The following is a 13,649-nucleotide window of genomic DNA, read 5'->3' on the forward strand; positions in this document are numbered from 1 at the left end:
AACTGCTCTTTTCTGTGATTGCCCAGCACCTGTTCTCACCCTGTTGTGACACCTTTGCTTATTCCATTGTAATTGCGTGTTCACCTGTAATTGCCCCACTGATCAGTGAGAGCCCTTTGTGGCTGGGACGGTTTAATTCCTGGACTATTTCCTTGGCCACATGCTTGACCCATCATGGGTGCTTGATAGACAGTTTTTTTTTTTTTAATTATTGAGGTATAGTCAATTTACAATGTTGTGTCAATTTTTGGTGCACAGCATAATGTTTCAGTCATACACATACATATATATTCCTTTTCATATTCTTTTTCATTATAGGTTACTACAAAATATTGAATATAGTTGCCTGTGCTGTACAGTGGAAACTTGTTATTTATCTATTTTATATATAGTAGTTACTATCTGCAAACTTCGAGCTCCCAATTTATTCCTTCTCACCCCTTTTCCCCCTTGATAACCATGAGTTTATTTTCTACGTCTGTGAGTCTGTTTCTGTTTTGTAAATAAGTTCATTTGAGTCTTTTATTCTATTTTATTTTTTTGGATTCCACAGATAAGTGATATCATGTTTTCTTTCTCTGTCTGACTTACTTCGCTTAGAATGATGATCTCCAGGTCCATCCATGTTGCTGCAAATGGCATTATTTTATTCTTTTTCATGGCTGAGTAGTATTCCATTGTACAAATATTTGGTAGATAGTTCTTGAATGAATGAGTGTTCTTACTTGACAGCAGAGGCTGCAGGAACTCAGAGTGGTTCAGTGACTTGCCCAAAGTCATGTAGCTCTGGGAGACTGAGAAGGGACTAGAGGCCGTGCTGGGAGTCTAAAGAGGAGACAAAATCAGATCCAGTTTCTAGAGCCATAGTCCAGGTTCTCTCTGCCCACGTAGAGGAAGTGAAAGTCACCCTTGTTTTGAGGTGACCACTTTCCTTCTAGGGAAGACATACTCTATCTCCTGGGTTTAAGTGATGCAAGGATCAGCTTAGTCTTCATGTTCTTAAAACAAAGTAAAACAACAACAAAAAAGAGTTTTGTGAGTGGAGTTAATATGCTTATGTCTAATTTCTAGGACTTTTGCCTGAGACCCTAAACGTTTCCCCAACTGAACAAACAGCTCGTCCCATTTTCTGTTTTGGAAATCTGGTCAAAGAATCAGAAAGAAAGAAAAAAACCTTTATGTAGCTGGAAGACATAGCAGGTGGAATTAGGCCAACTGTCATGTTTTTGGGCATATGTGTGTGTGTGTGTGTGTGTGTGTGTGTGTATGTGTGTGTGTGCACCGGCACCCACACAGAGTGTAGGGGGCAGTGCACACGTGTGAGGTCTTAGCTTGTAAGTATGCTTAGATGGTTCTTAAAGTAAACCCCCTTTTTCTTTGGCAGTTTTGTGATTATTATTTAAAAGGGAATTTTAAACCACACTCAGGCAACAAAAGAAAACCTGTGCTGGCAAACAAGAGGATTGCTGGCCCAGCAGCAGGAGTGGTTGAAATGATCGGCTGATAATGTTCTCCCACGACAATTAGGCCAGGCCCCCAAGCCTTTTGTGAATAAAATGAAGCTGGTTAAGTGGCTTCCGGTTGTCTCAGCACCCGATGAAAAGCAAAGAGAAAACACTAAGGCAGCTAAAGATTTAATCAAAGTAAGGGCCAGCAAAAGGCATTCTCTTTCTGTTCCAGGCAGTAATAGGAGCTCCTAGACACTGCAGACCTTGCTCCCATCTTCCCACCAAATGCTCGAATGGGATATTGTTTAACTATGGTTTTATGAAGACTCCCTTTGATTCATAAGTTTTTGTCACGGTAGGAGATTTTGAGGGTGACAAGGGTGGTGTTCGTTTTTCTTTCTCTGTGGAGTAGAAACCTAAACCAGGAAGTAATTAAGGGGTAGAATGACTAAGACCATTTCAGACTCGAGTTGAGTGTTTTGCTGAGACCAAGTCTTGCTGCGGTAGCCCAGAGTTCCAGCACCCTTTATCTTAGACTTCTGAGTCTGAAAGGACAGCCTGGCCCCACCCTCTCTTTCCCTGGGACAATACAGCCCCTGCAAACTGTGCCTCAGTCAGAGGAGTTTGATTTGGGTATGCTTTTTACTTGCTGTGCAACCTTCAACAAGTTACTTAATGTCTCTGAATCTCCATTTCCTTTTTTAAAATCTCCATTTCTTTATTTGTTTTTTTAATTTATGTATACATTTTTATTGACATATAGTCAGTTTACAATGTTGTGTCAGTTTCTGGTGTACAGCACAATGCTTCAGTCATACATGAACATTTATTCGTTTCCATATTCTCTTTCACCATACGTTACTACAAGATGTTGAATAGAGTTCCCTGTGCTGTACAGTATAAACTTGTTGTTTATTCCATTTCTTTATTTGTAACGCACAAGACTATTTTGAACATTAAATGAGAAAAACATTTGTGAAACTGGCTCTGCAAACTGTAATGATCTGTAGAGATGCTATCTGGATTGACATGCTATTGGATAGAAATGCTGTATTGGTTTGTTATTCCTGGTAGAGAAGAAAATAATTGTGCTTGGGCTTTACTGGGGGCTTTTTGTATGCTGAGGACTGTTGTGACTTGCTTAATCCTTGGTAACTCTATTTTACAGGAGAAGAAACTGAGGCCTGGAGTTTAAGCAATTCGTTCAAGGTTACCAAGTTGGTAAGTAACAGAGCTGAATTTGACTGCGGCCATCTGGCTTCAGAACTCAGAGCGTCATCTGAATTATCTTAAGCTTCACAACACCCCTGGAAAGTTGAGGTTCAAAGACGACAAGTAACTTGCCCAAGTTCATTCCACTGGTAAGGTGCTGTCTTAGTCCATGCAGGCTGCTGTAACAGATACCATAGACAGGTTGGCATATAAACAATAGAACTTTTAATTCTCACCGTTCTGCAGGCAGAGAAATCCAAGATCAAGGTGCTGGCAGATTCGATGTCTGTGAGCCGAATCTGGTTCTCTGTGCTATAATCTCATGTGCTGGAAGGGGCGAGGGAGCTCTCTGGGGTGTCTTTTATAAGGGCACTAATCCCATTCATGAAGGCTCCACCCTCATGACCTAATCACCTCCCAAAGGCCTGCCTCCAAATGCCATCATATTAGAGGTTAGGTTCCAACATACGAACTTGTAAGGGGACAGACAGTGCATTGCAGGGGTCAAGTCAGTATTCCTATCCAGCAGTCTGGCTTGAAAGCTAGTGCTCTTGACCCCTGTAACCTTGTCACCTTGTAACCTTGTAAGGCCCCTCAGGGAAGCCCGTTCTGTGAGCCTGGGTGTCCTCTACCTACGACAGGGCACTTTACTCTTCTGCCTCTTCTCTCCCTAAGCTTCCTGGTATCCTCATTTCCCTCCATATGACCGTCCAGCCTATGGAGAGGTTTAGTCACAGAGTGGAGACCAAATGGCAGAATGTCTTGCAGCAGTCTCTCATGCTTGCTTTTAATTTTTATTTTAGTAAAGGTGTAACTTACATACTGTAGAGTGCACACATCTTGATCGTGCATGTTGATGGATTTTTGCAGTGTTACACCCACCGAGCTGCCTCTCAGATCGGGATATGCTGTATTCCCATTACTTAAGTTCTCTTATGTCCCTTTGCAGTTAGTACTGCTCCCAGTGATAACCACAGTTCGGACCTACAGAAGTCAGGGCATGTCTGTCATATCATAGATTCCTGCTTCTACCTTCTCTGGATCCAAATATACTTGCTCCACAAAAACAAAACAGAGATAAAAACAACACTTTAAGTAGCATGGGTGACCCTGTCTTTCCACCCAGTGGGCATCTCTCTTGGAGTGAGCTGAATGGGAGACACAGATCTGCTGTTCCTTCTGTTGGTCTTTGTTCTGATGGCTTTTTACAGGATGAGCATCTTGCACTGTCGAGTGTGTTTCTCACATTTATAGATTTTAATTATCATACAACATGGCCCCGAAATCCAAGCCAGTTATTTCTTCTGGTGCTCAACCTAAGAAAACCAGTCTAATGCCAAAGAAAACACTGACTTTTCCACTGAATGAGAGATGGTCTGTCGGTCTCCAAGGTGAGACCTTATTGTGGGATTTTCAAGTGGAATTTTGATCCCTTTCCATTTTCATATTACATGCAGACTTTAGAGGCTAACTCTTGAGCAAGGTGCAGTTGTAATGTGGACAGAACTCAAGCATGGGAAAGGGGGTGTATTAGATCTGGTGACCTGAACACTTCCGGCAACTTGGTGGACTGACTTGTGTGAGTCTCTTCTGATATGAACAGAGTTGACTGAAATATAACACTGTATCTAGGAGAGCTCATTAGAAGGGGAAATCCTCAAGTGTCAGAAATGAAGAGAGAAATCTAAGCCGAATGGTTATATGAGCTGAAGGCATGACGGCTTATAGGACTTTTGCACCCAGGTGGAGGCTGTAGAGTGTGGGGGTTAAGTTTTAAGGCCACAGTGGGTCTAGAAATGAGACCTGGGTCCAAGGCGGAATTGAGTACTTGGGGGCTGTAAACATTACATGTCTTCACAGAAAGGGACTAGAATAGTGCTGCTCTCTGGAGAAACAGAGAGGAAGCTTGTGCTGAATAGGGAAAAAGTCATCAGCAAGAAATTAAAAACCTGGGGCTGTACCATATGGGGTTGAGGAATCTATATTGTTATTGCCATGAGATATGAGACCTCCTCCAGCTGAGAAATTAACATAAAGACTGGTTGCCTACTGTGGAAATCCCTAGCACAAACACACAATCACTCCGCAGGGAGCCTTCAACAGCCCAGACCTAACAGGACTCCCACAGAAAGAACTGCCTCCTCTGAAGATGAGCTCACGATCAAATCATATGGACTATTCAGGAAATGAATGGCTTTGAGTTGAAAGTAATAGAATCATCTTAAAGAGACTATAAAATAGTACATTAAAAATGATTAAAGACTAAAGATGATACGAAAATGTCACGAAAGATGGAAAAAGAATAGGTTGATTTGAGAAGCAGCCACATGGAAATGGAAAATAGTTACTGAAATTAAAATCCAGTAAAAGGGTTAACTGACAGACTAGACATGGCGAAAGAGATAATGAGTGAACTGGAGGACAGTAATAACAGTTTACCTTTGTTAAGTACTTAATGTGTGCCAGACACTGTTCTCTGTCCTTGCATTAACTCATTTAATCCTCAGATCAAAATTATAAGGAAGGCATTATCATAATCGTCTGTATTTTACAGACGAAGAAACCAAGACATAGTGGTTTGAGCCACTTGCCCAAGGTCACACAGCTGGTAATGATGGAGCTGGGGTTTGACCCCAGGCTGTCTGGTGTAGACTACAGTCTGTGTTTGCAGTTGCTACACCGTAGAAAATCATCAGGAATGAGCACTGAGGGATAAAGAGATGGGAAAATGGTAGAGAGGAGAGGAGGAGAGGGTACCACTTCTGTCTCAGCAGAGGGAGAGGGGAGAGGCAGTATTAGAAGACATAATGATTGGCTGTCTCTGTAGATCTCCTCCAGTCTTTAGGTTCCAAGAATTTGCAACCAAATCGCAAGAGTTGGTGACCCTATCCAGGGCAGAAATATTCAATCAAGGGTGGCAGAGCCTCAGTTTCCACCATAGCATGTATCCGTGTGCTGATACTTGACAGAGGTCTCCCTGGGGGTGGGGGTGGGGAGGAATCCTGATTTGTAGCATTTGCTGGTTGCTATGGTATAAATACTTCCACCATGACCCATTTCCAGCTACCAACATGATGTCAGTGAACACAGACTTGGGAGGAGATGTGCATGGTTGGCTCTTTTGAGCCGGTCTGAGCCGGTTCCAGCACCCCCGTGCTCTGATGTTCATTCTGTTTCATACTCTGTTCTCTGGGTTTTGCATCCAAGGGATGGACTTTTCCGGAAGTAGTACTATCATGTATGATACCACAGGGGCAGGATGAGACTATGGGGCAAGAGTGGAGCTCTGCCCACCCCCTCTTCTTCTCTTGAATTAAAAAAAACAAAAAAACGTTTTGTGAATATGGTGGGGGGCAGAAACAGGCACACTTGTTACACTATTGATGAGATCAAAAGTGAGTCTGACCTCTTTGAAGGCAACTCAGCACCACCTACCAACATTTTAAGCGCAGGTACCCTTTGACCCCGCAATTCCACTTCAGGGACTTAATCTTCTAAATCCCATCTTTCCTGTAGTTACACATGTATATGAAGATGTGTGTCATGTAAATTCATTGCAGCATTGTTTGTAATAACAGGACACTGGTAACAACTGAAATAAATGTATATCAGGAAAGGGTTGATTGAAGGAATTACAGTATATCCTTACAGGAGGATACTGGGCCACTGTTTAAAATAGTAGGTCATAGTTACCAAGAAGGAATCATCTCCAGAATACACTGTTAAGTTAAAAAAAAAAAGCAGTATGCAGAAAAGTGTATGTGGTATGTTCCCAAGTGTGGGAAAAAAAAAGGAGGGATTAATGCTTTTGGAAACCCACTCCCCCACACACATACTTGATTAGGATCAACTTTGCTGGAAGGACGCTAAAAAAGAAGATGGTTGTGAGGAATACTGGTTAACTCTTAAGAAAAAGCGTAGGCACTGGTGGGTCTTAGGTGGGTGAAAGGTACCTTACTGTATATTCTTTTTTGTTTTGTTTGAATTTTTAAGTATAAACATCTTCTTTCCTGTTGTTGTAAAAAGACAAACTAGTTAGTAGGGACAGCTCAACTGGTAGAGAGCATGTTTAGCATGCACAAAGTCCTGGGTTCAATCCCCAGTACCTCCTCTAAAAATAAATAAATTAATTAATTAATAAACAAACCTAATCACCCCCCCCAAAAAAAAACCAACCCCCCAAAACAAACTAGTTAACAGAAAACTTCACCTTGGGAGCTTTCAACATGGAAGCCCTTGTTACTTTTAGGGGAGATTGGCAGGTCTCCATGGGGTTGCTAATCCCCAGTGTTTACTGAGCACCCGCCAAGCACCAGGCAGTTGTCCGTGTTGTCATACGCTGTGGGTCTCTCCAGTGCCTGACTCTGCCTGGGCCCTGGTAGCTGCGTGGTCAGTGTGTGATAAACAATAGTCCCATTTTCAGGAAGAGGGGAGGTAAAGTCTTTGTGCGAAGTCATGCACAAAGGAAGTGGAATTCAAGAGCAATCTTAAAAGTGCTTTGGGAACAGAGGGAAGCCAGCTGCTCCTTAGGAATCCCAGTTATCTGGATGGCATCTCAAGCCTCTCTCCTTCCTGCCACTCATCCCTGGTACCTCCCTTGAGACCACATGGAAGTGTTCTGTCAGTGTTAATTTTTCCAACTCTAAGAGCTTTTGCTCTGGGAAGTTAGAGCTGTGTTCCTGGACCAAGTGAATTGCTGATGTGTTTAGAAACAACAAAGGCACAGAGAATTTGTCCTGCAGCGTCCTCCTTTTCTGACTTATTTTGTCTTCATAACTCTCCTGTTGAGTTTGCATCATCAAAGATCTTAGAGACACTAGCTCTACTCTGTTAAAAACAGCGACCTTCAGGACCTTTTTTTTTTTTTTTTTTTTTTTTTAAGCAAAATAGATGTTCCCAGAGGTGCTTTTATTGTTGCTCTTGTTGTTTTCTGCCATCAGCCACATTGCTAACCCATCATGAAATGTTTTATGGAACCAAAGGCTTGCTCTCTCTCCCTTTTATCACTTGGTAATAAATTCAGTAAATAGGTTATTCATCTTGAGAGCGGCTCTTATGATGTTTTTGTGATTTGATCAACAGTAATCCAAACGGGCAGGAAAACTGGAGCGAAAACTTAAGTTCATAGAATCAAAATCGCAAAAACTGACCTGAGTATTATTTAAGACTGTCACATCATCTGTTAACACTGGGATGAAATTCTTGCCAGGGAGGGATGTTTGACCCTGCTCTTGGCTGTTGCTATTTTGTGGGTTTATTCAGAGTGCGCCCTTCAGTGCTTTAAGTATCATTGCCCAGCGCGCAGCGTGGGGTGTAGTGGTTTTAGCTGACTGTGAGATGACTGTATCAACAGTGTTATCCTGACTCCCCTAAACAGTATTCCATCTTCACTGCCTGAATGCACATACAGAGTTGGCTGAAATGCTATGGCTTGAGTGAGTTCTGTTCTGACTCCTCCTGCTTGTGCTCCCATTGCTCTGTGTAGTATTTAATTAGTGCAATTATCTTATTGGCTTTAAATAATTGCAATTGTTTGTAGCCATCTCTGCATCAGCCTGAGTGCCAGGAAAGATGGCGTGGATCGTCTCGCTTCATCGGTGCACAGCCGGCCTGCAGCGTATGTCACAGCACTTCAAATTTCATCCTTCGGGATTCTTTTGACATCGTAACAGAACCCCACCTTGAACTGGTTTCCACAGAAAAGGGATGTGCTGGTTTATATAGCTGAAAAGTCCAGAGATGGAACTTAAGGCATGGAGGCATAGTTGGTGTTGCTAAGGCTTACACAATTTTTTTCTCCATCTCTCAGCGCTGCCTACTATTTCTTTTTGGATTGTGGCGGCGAGATGTCTGTGAGCAGTTTTAGCAGCAGGAAAAAACAGCCACTTTCCCAGCAGTTCAACAAAAGTCTGAGAATTGAGTCTCAAGGTCTCTGATTGGTCTTTCCCTGGGTACCATGCCTGTTTCTAACCAATCCCTGTGGCCAGGTGAATGCGGTGCTCTGATTGGCCACCTTGGATCAAATGCCCGCCCCCGAAGAAGCCGGGGTAGGGTCTGCACCTGCCAGAGCCCAGGACTGAGAATGAAGGGAGGCAGACGGGCCTCAAGAAACTCTGGGAACCGTTTGTGAATGGGGGGCTTAAGCAAAAGCCAGGATGTCCGATATAGTAGGTTTTTAATCATTGTTTACTCAAGGAATGAATTAACAGCTGAATGAGCAAACAAGAGCTGCTGCTAATTCTGTGAGCTGGTTATACAATACCCGGAGTCAGGTTTTAACAGATGGAGCCTTTGCAGAGAGGAGGGATAAAAGAGAGCCTTGAAATCAAGTCATGTAAGGATGACATTAAATTAGCTGAGATACTTAACAAGAAATAGGAGACATATGATAGCTGTTTCCAAATGGCTGAAGGGCATTCATAGGGATGAAACGTTTGCTCATTTCCTACTTTATGTCATAGATACTGGTCTAGACGCTTTAATTGCCATCATGCTACTTTTGTTTTCATTTTATTTTTATTAGACCGCCAATTTATGTTCATTATAGAAAATCCAGAAATGCACAAAAAAGAGAAGAATAAAAAGTCCTTCCGTAATCTAACTGCTTAGGGCTAATTGCTATTAATATTTTGGTGTATATTCTCTCAATCTTTTCTCCCTATAATTTAGATGCATTAATTTTTTTTTTCATTTAATCTTGATAGTTGTGTTTGTCAGGGAGGGAAACTGTGTCTTAGAGTTTAGGAGCTTGTCTGAGGTCCCAGGTGTAGGCACTAGAATTCTAGGACCAGAAATCAGCCCACACCCCTCAGCCTCAGAAGCCCTCTCTCATTCCCTCTTTGATTTATCTGCTGCATAACTAGCAGTCTCTGTACTAACAGTTTTTACTATCGTTCTATTCTGAGATTCTTGATTTAATCACTCATTGTTTACGCACGCACTCGTCTTTCTTCATGTACTTAGGAAATATTTCACTGGGTGCTTTCTGGGTGCTGGGGGCAGCCCAGGGAACGAGGCAAGGCCCCTGCCCCTCCTGGAGCTGACAGTCTGGCTGAGTTCCACATCACTGTAAATGGTTAAATCAACAGCCTCTAGTGATGTGCAGATCTGGGATGCTGCCAATTGCACTGGCCTCACACCTCTTTCAGGAAGCAACCAGCAAAGCCAAAAGGAAGTACCAAAGCCAGAAAGATGTACAGCCTAGTTTTCTATATGTGCTCTGCTCAAGACCCCTCTCCCAAAGGGAGTCAGTTTGTGTTGAAGGATGGGAGGCTCCGGGCTTGTGTTACCTTCCTCACCTTCCCAAGGCTGGCTTTGCTGAAGGATCTGGTGTGTGGCCCACCACTGGGTACATATGATGACACTGTCTGCTGAACTCCAGATCAGAACCCACGGTATGAAGTAGGGTTAGCTGAACAGAAGGAGGGGAGTACATGTTTCTTGAATGTGGCCTACCCCAGGTGCTTTCACATGGCTCTCTTTTACCTAGGAAGATGGGTATTATTATCCTTGTTTTGCAAGGGAGGAATCTGAGGCTCATTTGGAGCTGTGACTTGAACTCAGGCCTACTGGAGGGCTCCAGCTTCCTCTTGATGCTACTAACTTCCTCTTCATTCTCCTCTGAGACACATATGGGGAGTAGGGCTCTGAAATGTTTTGAAACTCCTGGTGATTTAGTAAGTTTTATTCCATTCACTTATTTTTAAAAGTATTTATTGAGGGCCTAGTTCCAGAAACTCTTTCAGGCCCTGGGTTATGGGATGACCAAGACCAATGAGGACTTCTGCTCCCAAGGAACTTGAAGTCTGAATTAAGTCACTGGAAGAGCGATGATGTTTCTGCACAATCCTTTGCTCAGTGAATCATTCAGCCTTGCACAAGGATGTATTAGTTAGGATGCTTTGAGTTGCAAAGAACAGAAAGCCCAGTTCAAATTGGATTATTGGTGGAGCAGTTGAGTGGTTTGCATAATCAGAAAATGGAGAGGTAGGGTAGGTTTCAGGCACACTTTGATTAGGGCTCCAGCTTCAGTTCTTTGTGATTCTCTTGGCTCTGCATTTCTGTTTATTGGCTCTGTTCTCAGGTTGACTCCTTTCATAATAATGCGAGGGCTGCCAGCAGGGCTTCTGTATTGTTCAACACCAGGAGACACCACATTGAATACTCTTGCTCCAAGAAGTACAGAGGGGAGCTGTCCAATGCGGTGGTCTGGCTGCCAGGACCTCTCAGACCACATGCTTGCTTGTTCACATCTAGGGGGAAAAGAGCTACCATCTCTCCCCAGAGCCATTGAACAGAATTTCTGAGCTTTCCTTGGGTTGGATCATCTCAGGACATGCCTCTGTCTCTCAAACAATCATTGTGGCAGAGGAAATGGGATAACACTGATTGGCTTAGACCATTCTGGACCCACCCCCGGAACTGGAGATGAGGTCTGAACGAATGAAGGATGCTGCTTGGTGGGAGAGGAATGGAGTAGCTGTTGAGAAGGCAACTACCATCTCTAAGGGGCAGCGTGTAGGAAATGAGTAAGGCATCGTCCCTTCTCTTAAAAAGCTCACATTCTTGACGGCTTCCCTAGACTTTGGCAACTGTCAGAGGAAGGGGCGTTTACATTTGCTGAATGCTTTGCACATTACGCGTTTTCTCAGTTCTTACAGTGCCCCTGTCAAGTAGGCATTCCTGTTTTACAAATGAAGAAACAAGTTCAGAGAAGTTAAGTGGCTTGCCAGCAGTTGCACACCTAGGAGGGGAGCAGGGTGTTTTGAGGCTGTGGATCCCACATTTCTTCCTCTCTTTTTGTGACAGTTGTAGAGAAAATAGATCATTAACAGAGACCCTACAAAGCTCCATCTAATGACTCCTCTGCAATAAGCAGGGCCTTGGGAGTACTTACTGCTTTTCATTTCAGGCTTTTATTAGAGGGATCCTGCATGCTTTTTTTCTTTAACTAACTCTAGATGGGAGGAAAACTCCTCTCCGTGGTCCAGATAAGCAGCAGATAATTGAATGAGCTTCTGAGAAAAGCAGAAGCATTGTCAACTCACAATGCATCAGAAGAGATGGTTGCATTCAGATAATTTTACAAAAATCATTTCTCTCTCCTTTTGACTTTGCTGCCTGAGGCTTCCATTTGATTTTGAAGTGCTGGAGTAACTATTATGTAATCACACACAATGCTTCTTTCCTCTGGGCCCCAAGTTAACTCGCAGGTTCACAACACAGAATACGTTTTTTGGGAGCGTGTTTATGTAAAGCCAGTGCGATTCCTAAATTACACCGCCCAAACAAGGGCAAACAAGCTGGATTTTCTGGTTTTCTCCAGACTCTGCAGAGACATAGCTTCCAACAGAGCAGGAACTGCTTTGCAGAAAATCACTTGTTTGCTGATGGCAAAATGTCTGTGTTCATACTCTTTTTTTTAAAAAAAATATTATTATTATTATTTTGCAGGGGGAGATAATTAGGTTTATTTATTTGGAGGCGCTGGGGATTGAACCCAGGTCCTAGTGCATGCTAGGACTGAGCCATATACCCTCCCCCTTGTGTCCATACTCTTGCCTGTATCCAACATGTGTGTCTTGTGCTTTGCTGCCAGGCGAAAGGCCCTTGTTTTGTTCATAGATCTCCTGACGTCACTGACTTCCACCCCAGCTGACGTTATTGCAGCTTGGGAGAAATGAACAGAAAGAGCGAAATCAAAATGGTGGTTGGTGCCAACTTGACCCATAAGGTTCTCAACTTAGATGCTGTGCTTTTTGAGTTCTTGTGTTTGCTTTTTTTCCCCCAGGTTATTACTGATGATAATTAATCTACTTATCCAAATTTCTATTAAGTTATCTACTATGGTTTGGGTCTTGGGATCAAGAGTTGACCAAAGTATTAGTCTCAGTTACTAACAGCCTTCAGTGGCTCTCCTCTGACCAGATCTCCTCCCAGTCTGTTCACACCAGTATAATTTCTTGGTTCTGATTCAGGGTGGTCCTGGCAGACTTGTTAAAGAGGAGACGAGGTCTGAGGGTAAAATGCATAGGCTTCAGTGTCAGGTAGAGGCCAGCAAAACGGGGTTGCTGGGCTCATCTAGTTGGCCTTGGGGGGTGACTACTGTGGTTGTTATTAGGGCTGATATTTAGGGGTTATTTGTTGCCATGCATAACCTCCCTTACCCAAGTGATATGACCACCACTGTCATTAAGGCAGCAGGATTCATGGAACCTGGGAGCAAGCCAGCTTCTGTGTGTGTGTGTGTGTGTGTGTGTGTGTGTGTTTGCACGGACATACGTGTATGTATAGATATGCATCTTGCTGCCTTTGTGACAGTGATTCTCAAACTTGTCCACACGTAAGAATTGCCTGGCGATCTTCTAAAATTCCAAACCTAGGGCCACACACTGGGCTGAATTAATTCACTGATTCTGGGACTGGGACAAAAGCAATAGCCATTTTTAAGCTCTCCAGGTGCTTCCAGTGTGCAGATTAGTTTAGGAACCACAGGTCTATGAGAATTAATAATGGTAACATCATCATCATCATCATCTAAAGATGAGTAGGGATAATGGTAATGGTAGTGGTCCTAGCCACCATTATCATTTACCAACTGCTGCCTGTATGCCAGGCAGTGTCCTGGGTGTCTAACAAAGAGAATCGCATCGAATCCGCATGGCAGCCCTGCAAGACAGCTCTGCAGGTGGTTTGAGCAGGAAAGGAGGGGGTCATGTCTTTGACACTGACGCCAGCCACAGACTTGCTTAATCCAGAGTGTCAGGTAAAGTCTAGAAAGATGGAGTTGTTGGGCTCCTCGTGTTGATCCCAGAGTGACCACCATGGTCATCATCGGGGTTGAGATTGAGGGGTTGTTTGTTACCACAGCATAACCTGGCTCATCCTGACGGATGCAACCATCCTTTTAACAACCACAGTGGATTCAGGAGTCGATATGCAAAAGAACATTTTGCAAAGTTATAAATTGAGGATGAGTTTATTTTGGCT

General features: G+C 43.3%; 1 protein-coding gene across 5 annotated transcripts in view; it reads left to right on the forward strand.

Annotated features, from left to right (window-relative positions):
- CYRIB (CYFIP related Rac1 interactor B) overlaps nucleotides 1-13,649 on the forward strand; it is a 135,354-nt gene that overhangs the window by 34,732 nt on the left and 86,973 nt on the right. For 3 of the 5 annotated variants that reach the window (XR_004315261.1, XM_032468135.1, XM_014563012.2), the window contains one exon: nucleotides 2,617-2,669. The gene's annotated coding sequence lies outside the window, so the exon portion shown is untranslated. Of the gene's footprint in view, nucleotides 1-2,616; nucleotides 2,670-13,649 lie in introns of those variants that run through there. The other 2 variants (XM_014563015.2, XM_032468142.1) reach the window with 2 other exon arrangements.

This window comes from Camelus ferus, chromosome 25 (assembly GCF_009834535.1).
Source record: "Camelus ferus isolate YT-003-E chromosome 25, BCGSAC_Cfer_1.0, whole genome shotgun sequence".
Lineage (NCBI taxonomy): Eukaryota > Metazoa > Chordata > Mammalia > Artiodactyla > Camelidae > Camelus > Camelus ferus.